At 36.6% G+C, this 9,950-nt stretch overlaps 1 pseudogene; it reads left to right on the top strand.

The window, feature by feature from the left end:
* LOC110330869 overlaps nt 1-9,950 on the top strand; it is a 28,110-nt pseudogene that overhangs the window by 14,026 nt on the left and 4,134 nt on the right.

The raw sequence follows: 9,950 nt of genomic DNA, 5'->3' as shown, positions 1-9,950 counted from the left end.
AAAAAAAAAAAAGGATTACACTTTAAATATAAATAAAATCGCTTTAAACATTCATGTGAATGATTTGTGTGAACCTACCTTTTCAAATCATTTTGAGCAAACTCTAGGAGCTGAGTGCTAGGTTGCTGAGTTTTCTCAGAGATTGCCAGGCTCTGATCTGAATTCGCTTACCAGTATCTTCATTTCTACCAGCATCTTGTTGTAACACATCTGTACCTTTGTTTGTGCTAACAATATTCTGAGCTTTCTCTATTTGAATATGTATTAGGTATACATCATTGTTCTTTAGTTTTAAAAATTAAACATGGGACTGAACATCTTCCTCTCTACTTGTTTATTCACAGTTGAGAAAATTTATCCATTTTCACTCAAGCTGCATTTTTTATCTTATATTTCAGAATTCTTTATATATTTTACAGAATATTGCAGCAGTAATCTGTTAAACCACTCTATGTTCCAGGCAGGTGAAAGTGCTTCTTGACAACTGCCAGTGGATTCACAAATAAAAAGACACACACTCTCAGCGTTATTTTTAATATGCCTTACAAGGTCAATGTTTATGCCACTCCTGAACCTCCATAAGCCTAGCATAACTCACTTTTGATATTGTTAGTAAATACTTGCTAGATCTGTATTTCAGCTCTGCTACTTCAGACCCAATCAGGAGAGTGGCCTCAGATTCTGACATATCAGCAGGCTCTTAATTCTGTTCCCTCTGCTTTGTGATTATGGTGATTCTGTTCTTTCTCTCTTTTGTGTTACTTGCCCAGGGAATCCTAAAAGTCTTGGCCTCTGGTTCTTTACTGACTTGTCAAAAAAATCAGCTGTTGGTCAGGAGCTGCACTGGATATATGAATTCCCATGGAAGCACAAGTCAAACTCATGACAGAACATTCCGTCATCAAATGTGATATTTTTCTTTTGCAAATGGCTTCTATCTGTGATTTATCTTTTGTTTTTCCTTTCCCTGTAGTGGAGAGAAGGGTTTGACTTTAATCAAGTACTTACTATTAGTTATTTTGTAATTGTACCTTCACTGTTTTTCTAAAATTATTATTATATCCACAGTCATCTTGAAGTTCTCTTACCTTGTCTTTTATTATGGTCTGAATGTGAAATGTCCACATGTGCTTGAACTCATCATTCCCAAATAGTAATGCCCTTTTGAGAGTTAGTGGAACATTTAAGGCATAGAACTTTTCTGGAAGAAGGGAGTCATAGGAGGGTGGGACTAGAGCTTTCCTAGTTTAACCCAGGTTATTGTTTATTCTTTTCTGGTTACATGAAGAGATGAGCTAACATTTGTCACATCCTCCTACTGCCACAAAGTTGCCAGTTTCATGACTCCCCTATCATAATAGACAGTATCACCAAACTGTAAGTCAAACCAAAGTCTTCTAATTTGAAATTGCTACTTCTCAGGGCTTTTATTACATCAAGTTAAAAGCTAATTAATATAGAACATTGATTTCTAAAATTGTGTCATAGCTGTAACTATCAGGCCATGAAGTATGTATGCTTTTGGAAACATCTTTTAGATAGAATTTGGAACCATTTTTGCCTGCAGGCCAGAAAAGCCCTAGCAGGTTGCTACCACTGTTTAATGAGCCATTCTTGTGAGATCTCAGAAGACCAGAACATAAGTAGAGATGAGGACAGTTATTGCAGAGTTTATTAGGGTACAGAAAGAATAAATACTATATTGAAACTAAGTTAGAGACAATTTATATTATGTTATGTCAATAATATTAGTGAATTCATCCCATGCCTTGCAAAGTTTAGTTAAGTTTAATTCAAAGGTAATATAATTTGATATTACTGAGAGAAATATCAAGGTAATAAAGCATTCAGACTCTGGCATGGTTACTATTCATGGCCTCTTGCCAAATCTTCAGGTAAAAAAGAGCATCAAGCAGAGCAAAAATAAAATATATAAAAATGGACAGTTTGGTAAGGTAAGTAGTGTGAGTGAATTCAAGCTAAGGACAAGGAAAATGAGAAAAATAGTATTTGTAAGTGTTACAGAGATTCATACTATCAAAGAGAAACTTCACACAGGGTAATGAGATAATAGTATACTAGGGCAAGAATCTACCCAAAGGGAGTTTTGGGGTATATATAAACCTGAAGACCTCTGAAAAGGCTTCATTTAAAAAAGATAAAACTTGAAGAAACAGAGCTAGCTCGCAGGCATTCAACTTCAGCAAAATTGATGTGGGAAGTATTTTTTTGCAGTTCAGTCTAAAATACCCAGATGTAAATTAAGCACTCGTTACATGGGAGATATGGCATGCTACATTGCAAGCTAGCAAACATTTGCATTATACACATTGTTCTGGTTTCACAGGCAAGAAAATGACTTTCATGGTCATGGAGATTTGCCAAGATGCCATGAGGCCAGACAATATGTTGCATGACAAGATTCTTTTCCTGAGGCTCCATGATAAACCAAGCCCAAAGCAAGGAAGGTAAAGGCTAAATTACACTGAAATCCCCAGGATGTTGAGGATTCCTAAAACATAGAAAATTACTGTAGGAAATTGTACAGCACTATGTGGGGCTCTTACAAGACAGAAGCTAAGTATAGTATACTGAGGGGACAGAGATACTCCAATATATTTCCACCCAAACGATGCCATCAGAAGGCATATTGGAAGAGGAGATGCTGGGCTTTGATTTTGTCTGGTACGATTTTTCTTTGCAGTGCTTAACTTTGTTTCATTTGCAATGGGAATTTTTACTCTCAGGGTTTGTTTATTGTATGTAACTTTTGTTTTGAAGGTTTCAGTTTAAGCAACTGACTTTGATTTCTGAGACCTTGGGTTTTAGATTTATGAGGACTTGCAGAACTATTAAGACAGAGGGACTTAATTTTGGACTCAATACATTTTGAACTATTAGATAGCAAAAGAGCCTTGGGGGCAGGAATGGCATGACATGGTTTCAAGATGAAAAGTTTTCTGTTACTTTATTTCTTTCAAAATGTGATTTTAGAACTTCATGACCAAGCTTTTGACTATAGCCTTGTATGGCCTGGCAACACAGCTAACTAGAGATGTGGACCAATTCTCCTTGATCTTGCAAATATCTTCTCTGAGAAACTGTAATTTATGAATACTGCTTCAGAGTTCTGCTGCCAGCCCTGGCAGCATACCTGGCATACCTGGACCACAGTTGTCATGACATCCATGTGTCTAGGTCTGCAGTTCTCAACCTGTGATTTGTATTCCCTTTAAAGGTTACATTTCAGTATCTTATATATCAGGTACAACTCACAACAGTAGCAACATTACAGTTGTAAAATAAAAAGAATATAATTTTATGGTTGGGATCAGCATAGCATGAGGAACTATGTTAAAGGGTCAGAGCATCAGAAATTTTGAGAACCACTGGTCTGGATGGTTGTTTCTGTAAGAGCACTTGCCTATGCTTTTGTTTAGAAAAAATTTCTCAGTGTTTTAGTTTAGTTTTTCTCCTTTTTGGTGAACTTGCGTTGTCACAAGTTGGAGCTTTTGTTGGGTAGGATTTTGCCATTGGACACATTTTTCTATTGGCTCAAGAAAAAGAGAAGTTTATATTTGACAATTATAACCATTTTTTTTAAATTAAGCATTTAATGAAGGATGTACTGGCCTGTAACTTTAATTTTGTTTACACTCTTTTCCTTAAAAGTCTCACTTGTTTCTTTCTCATTATTATGCTTTTTATGATTTATTTGTTCATTTTATATATATGAGTATATATGAGTGCATTGTTTTGATGAGTATCAGAAGAGGGCATTAGATCCCATTATAGCTGGTTGTGAGCCACCACTGAATTCAAGACTTCTGGAAGAGCAGTCAAGTGATTTTAACCTATGAGCCATTTCTCTAGCTCTTGTTTACTCTTTCCTATTGTAGATTCAGACAAAAGTGATAAACAATATCTATAAAACAACAGAATGATATTTTGCCTTGAAATTTTCATTGTGAAATACGTTAGTCTGTTAATTTAAAAATTCTTACACAAAATCTAAAGAAAAGGATAAAATACAACAGGTTTCTTACATATGATATAATCTAGAAGCCGAGTTCCCAGGCTAGTCCTTGCTCCCTGGTGAAATCTCACAAGCCAGATGTTCACTGTCTGCATTTCCCTTGGTCATTTGCTTTTCCAAATTCTAACCACAATGGCCAATTAAGCTATGCTTGCAGCACTCAATAGTTCAAAGTTTGAAATTCTTTTACACTTCATCCATAAATCAGGTTCAAAGCCTAAGAACCATATGGTTTTTCACAGCTACAGCTTTACTACTTTGTGCCAGCTTCCTAACACTAATTTAAAAAAAAAAAAAAAAAAAAAAAAAAAAAAAAAAAACCTGGCAAGGGCTGTTTTAGGAAGGAAGGGTTTAAGTGATTGTGCCAAGGTATACAATCAATTGTGGTAGGTAAATGTGGTAGCTCGTCTCACTATAGCCATTGTAGGTGTGGTTCTGATGCTAAGGTCCTGTTCCCCAATTGTTCCTTGATCTGAATAAAGAAGCCATGGACCAATTGCTGGATGGAAGTGATAGGCTGGACTTCAAGGTCCCTAGAGGCAAGCAAATAGATGGAAGGGAAGAGAGAGAGAGAGAGAGAGAGAGAGAGAGAGAGAGAGAGAGAGAGNGAGAGAGAGAGCGAGAGAGAGAGAGAGAGAGAGAGAGAGAGTTCATATGCTTCTGAGAGAGAAAAGGTGATCAGACATGTGAGATCGGGAAAGGAGTGGCCACACTGGCTACTCCTACAGGCAGGGATAAAGAGTATTTAGCTGGGACTAGATGTAACAGAAAAACTAAAGTTTAGGGCAGGTAGAGAAGTTCAGAGCTAATATTGATAAGGGCATGCTTTTCCAGGTGGGATAAAAGTAGCACACAGCAATTTTGTCAAAAAGCAAGTTGAAATTAAACAACTGTGTGTGCCTGTGTCTTTTATCAGTGGACTCAAGAGAAGCTGGGTGGGGGCTGGCAGTACAGCCTATTCCTGGAGATTAAGCGGCATAGCAAAGGTTACATGCAACAATCCATAATCAGGAAACAGAATGAACAACGTTTATCTTCATCTGGCTGCTGATCTTTTTATACAGGCCAGAACCTTGGCCCTTAAAATGGTGCTTGTAATTCCCAAGGTGAATCTTCCCACATCAGTTAAACCAGTCCAGATAAATTTTCACAGACATTCACACAGGCTTGTCTCTTTAGTGATTCTAGATTTTTCAAATAATTGAATAATGTTCGCCTTACAATTTTAATACTCAATTATGATATACTCAAATTTATAAATATACACAAAACACACACACACACACACACACACACACACACACCAACATGCAGTTTTATACAGGCTTTGAAGATGCAGTTAGGAGATTTTCGATGATGTCCCTCTGAATATTCAGCATATTGACAAGTGTCCCTATGGGTGACAGAGCAATAAGAGCTGGATGAAGTTGACAGTGGTATACAATATGTAGGGACACAACCTCAAGCCCAGGATGTTGGCCAACCAGCAGATAATGGAAGAAGCAAAAGACAGAATCATCTGCTAAATTCTTTGAAGAAGCCTTGCTCACTCCAGACAGAATCATAGTGATTGAAGTTTTTTTATCCAAATATCTTAATTTTAGCCAAGTTGCTTCTAAAGCTACTTAAGAAAACATTTCTGTTGAATTGGGTCTTTTAGTTTACCACAATATACATATCAGTGTAATCTATGAACACTGGATGTATCCAATGTTGCCTTGTGAACTTTTGTTAACTTTTTAATTAGTTCTAAACATTTCAACTTTATTCTGTTCTACTTTTCCTGAGATTTTTAGAGTTTCCTTAATTGATTCTATATATTTACTGGAATATTTTTATAATAGTTATAGTGATATTTCAGAAAAAAAGGCACTTAAACATTTGTATCTGTTGACTATTCTTTTACACATGAACTTTGATTTTCATGGTTTTTAAATGCCATCAAATAACAATTATGCTACAAATATCTTTTAATATCTTAGGCCTTGAGCCTCTGAGTAGAGTAATAATGAACAAGCAAAGAAACAAACAAACAACAACCAAAACAAACAAACAAACAAAACAGTCAATTGAGTTTGGAGGTTATACTCTCCCTAGCTTTCATGAGTCGTGAATTATACAGGATGAGGTAAGATTTCAAAGCTTCTGTACTTCTGTTCTTGTCTGGCAGAGGGAAGTGCCACTTTTTGTGTTGGTCAGTGGTGTTTCCTCTACATCAATTCTTGACGACAAGTATTGGAATAATCAACTGTAATCTTACAGGAGAGAAGTGAGAAATGACCAATGCTGTAATTACCCATCCATGGCAATGCAGACAAGATGTAGATACTGCAAATCATAGTAGATAGATGCAAATGATTTGGGGATGCTTCGGACATTTGTGTAAATCTTAGTCCTTATAGTTGGGGCACTATATAATTAGCTAAAAGGAAAAAATGGGATTTGCAATGGTTTGAATAAGAATGGCTCCCATTGGTTCATATACTGAATGTGTAGTTACCAGGGAATGGCACTTCATAGAAGAATTGGGAAGTGTGATTTTGCTGGAGTTGTGGCCTTCTTGAAGGAAATGTGTCAATGTGAATAGGCAGTGAGGATTTACACTTTCATGGCATGCCCATTGTCCCTTTCTAGCTGCTGTCTATGGATCCATAGGTAGAACTCTCATCTCCTTCCCCAGAACCATGTCTGCCTGCATCATAGTAAGTTCCTTGCAAACCTCTGAAACTGTAAGCAAGCTTCAAGTAAATGCTTTCCTTTATCAGAGTAGTTTTGTCCTGGTGTTTCTTACAGCGAAAGAATACTAAAATGAAAGCGAAAATTATCAAATGATACAAAGATATGTATAGACTTTTATGATGGATGTGTTAAAGTATTTAATTTTAAATTCCAAATGTGTATATTTAGTTCAGTCCATGTTATTGTAACTAGTCTTAAAAGTGAAGTTATATAGATATTTGTGTTCTTTATTCTTGCATACAGATAGTATAAAAATACAAGGCAAAATATATATTTTTGTGTACATACTATATATGGATACAATCAGACACATTTCCACACACATGTATATAGGTATACATATGGAGATACACACATACACAGACACACAGACAGACACACACACATACACACACACATATATATACATATACATATGTATATACACACATATATATATATATACATATACATATGTATACACACACACACACACACACATATATATATATATATTTTTTTTTTTTTTTAAATTTAAAACGGCCTTTTCGGAGTCTTGGTCATAATCTTTCCTCTGTCTCAGGTTTGTTTGTTTCATGGTTTTAGTGAATACTTCACAATCCCAGTGAATATTTTTCTCTCCACATAAGCCCTGAAGCCTCTTTATTCCATCTTGAAAGGTGTCAATTCTGGCATCAATGGCTGCTTGCCTGGAGCTAGAGCTTTAAGCACCATCTGAGCTGCTCTGTCCCTAGGATTTAAACCATCATCGCTGGTCAGAAACAAGGACTGTAAAGCCAGGAGTTTCTATAAAGCTGTGAAAATAATAAGTAAGAAATTGGGGACAGCTTCCCATAATGATTCCTCATGTGTAAAGTGCTATTTATGTTTATCTGTAGTGTCTGTGGTGCTGTTGACACCAAGCCAAATGCAGCCAGAGACCTGATGACACAGCTCAGAGGAGGAGAAAATGATCAACCTATCTTGGCATGAGCATCCTTATAAAAAGCTTACCATATCCAGTTGAGCTTTGTCCAATAAAGGGAATAAGTGGCTTGCTAACTTTCTGGGAAGAGCTCAAAACTAACTTTGTCTAATGCATAAAGGTGCTAACTATTTACTCATACACTTTGACTTAAAGATGGACAAGAAAAGGTATCACCATCTCTATTAAGTGATACCCAAGAATAACCTTTGTTTGCCTCTGCTGATACCTATGTAGAAAGTCAGGGTTCTGAGTAGTTGTGATTTAAAAAATCAGAGAAAGGAGGCATAAAAGAAGGTGCAAATTCTATAATATAAATCAATGTAAAGACAGCTATTCCCAGGCAATTACTGAACCATCCAGAATACTTGAAATGAAAATGGCTTCAGAAGTCTGATAGTGGACGAGGGTAAGAGATGGAAGATGATCAATAGAGATAGGAGGTGGTCACTAATTAACAGGCATAGTTCAGTTAGTGTTAAGTTTCAATACAGCCTCAACCTCTAAAATAAGAACTGGCCCCTCAAACTTTCACCCTGCTGCTCATAGGTCCATTGAGTCAAAACCAAGTTGGAAGAAAAATCTAAAATATCAATTGTAGCAAACACAGCAAACTCACACAGCATATTGAGAATGAGGAAATTGAGGGCAGAAGAAGGACAATAAGATCTCTGTGGTTCTACTAAAATTTTGTAAAGTGCTCAAACTCTTCAAAAAAAAGTTCATGAATTATTTATAAAAGCAAATCTAAAACTGATGGAACTGGCCTTTTCTCAGAAGGAACAGCTCACTAAAGTAACATTTCAAACAAAGCCAACTTTCTGTAACCTAGTGCCACAAGTGTCTAAGAGTCTATGGGCACCTCTGTGGCACCCATGGGCTGTGAATTGCAAAGTGAAAAACTATCTTTTTTATTAAGTTTGTTTTTCACTGAGGAACAGCTGTGCTATTTCCTGGCAGCCATCTGTTTTCCCCTAAAATGATCAGCAATGACTTCCTGGCTTAAGCTATCTCTTGGTGAATTTTTAGCTTGCAGAAGGTGGTCTTCCAAAGGAAGTGCTTTGGTAATTACAACTCTGTTGAAACTGAAAGAAGGAGCAATAAGCATAGAAGAAAGAAAGATGCTATGGGCCAGCCTTCTCGAGGTACAGAGTATTTTCTAGGATATATAATGTTAAGGATTAGACCATTAGCACCACTAAAATAAATCAAACAAAAGTTAAAATACCACCTAAAATATTAGGTATTAAATTCATTTATTTAGAGTGGGAAGGTAGTATGCGACATGGCTGTGAGAAGAATACAAGACATAAGCCACAAAAATCAGTGAGGAAGGTGTGTACTAGAACATCAGACTGAATTTAATGGAATACATGAAAGGCTTGGAAAAAGTTCTAGGAGCCAGGATTTTGCCTGCCAAGATTGTTTTCTCTGACAGGTGAAAAGCTAAAAGCGGGAAAAATCTTGCTCTAGAGTTGAAGGTGAGAAATTTTGAATACTGCAAATTACAGTCAGAATTAGCATTTAAAAGAAGGCGTGCATTAGGGGTAAGGAAACAAAGACTTGCTGCAGAAACATGGAGCAAAAGACCCTTTGCAAATCCAGAGAGGACTATGGGAAGCAGAAAATCTATTCTCCTTTTGAAGGTTGAATGGGCTTTCTCTCCTGATATAGGAAAGGTCGGTTTGAAGAAAGACTGGATGGTTGATTTTCTCGCATTTTTTTTTAAACACATGCTGACCTGATCTTGAATTGTTAAGCTGGTCCATCATCAACGGGCCTGTTGGCAGGAGAAAAAGACAACAAGGCACTTGTTCCAAGATGCTAGGCTTTTGTCTGAAGGGACGAAATAAGCCTGCCAATTTGGAAGATCACCATCTTTACTAACCAATACTGGCCACTCTGTCTGTCTGTCTGTCTGTCTATTAGGGAGTCTGACCCTAGCCCCTCACCAATAAAACATTGTAAGTGGAAAGTGGCACATTTAACCTCATGTGACATACCACTGAACAGCAGAAGTATAACTTCAATATACAAAACACTTACCAAATACTGTCTTCACACAGTTTATATAGTGGTTTATGAAGAACATAGTTTCTACAAACTCCACACCTATTTATTTTTAATATATAAAAAAAGAGAAAGTAAATAAGGAAGAAATGAAGGAAGGAAGAAGGAAAGAAGGAAAGAAGGAGAGAGAGAGAGAGAGAG

Source organism: Mus pahari, chromosome 13 (genome assembly GCF_900095145.1).
Source record: "Mus pahari chromosome 13, PAHARI_EIJ_v1.1, whole genome shotgun sequence".
In the NCBI taxonomy this organism is placed as follows: Eukaryota; Metazoa; Chordata; class Mammalia; order Rodentia; family Muridae; genus Mus; species Mus pahari.
This window is presented reverse-complemented; position numbering and strand designations above follow the sequence as displayed.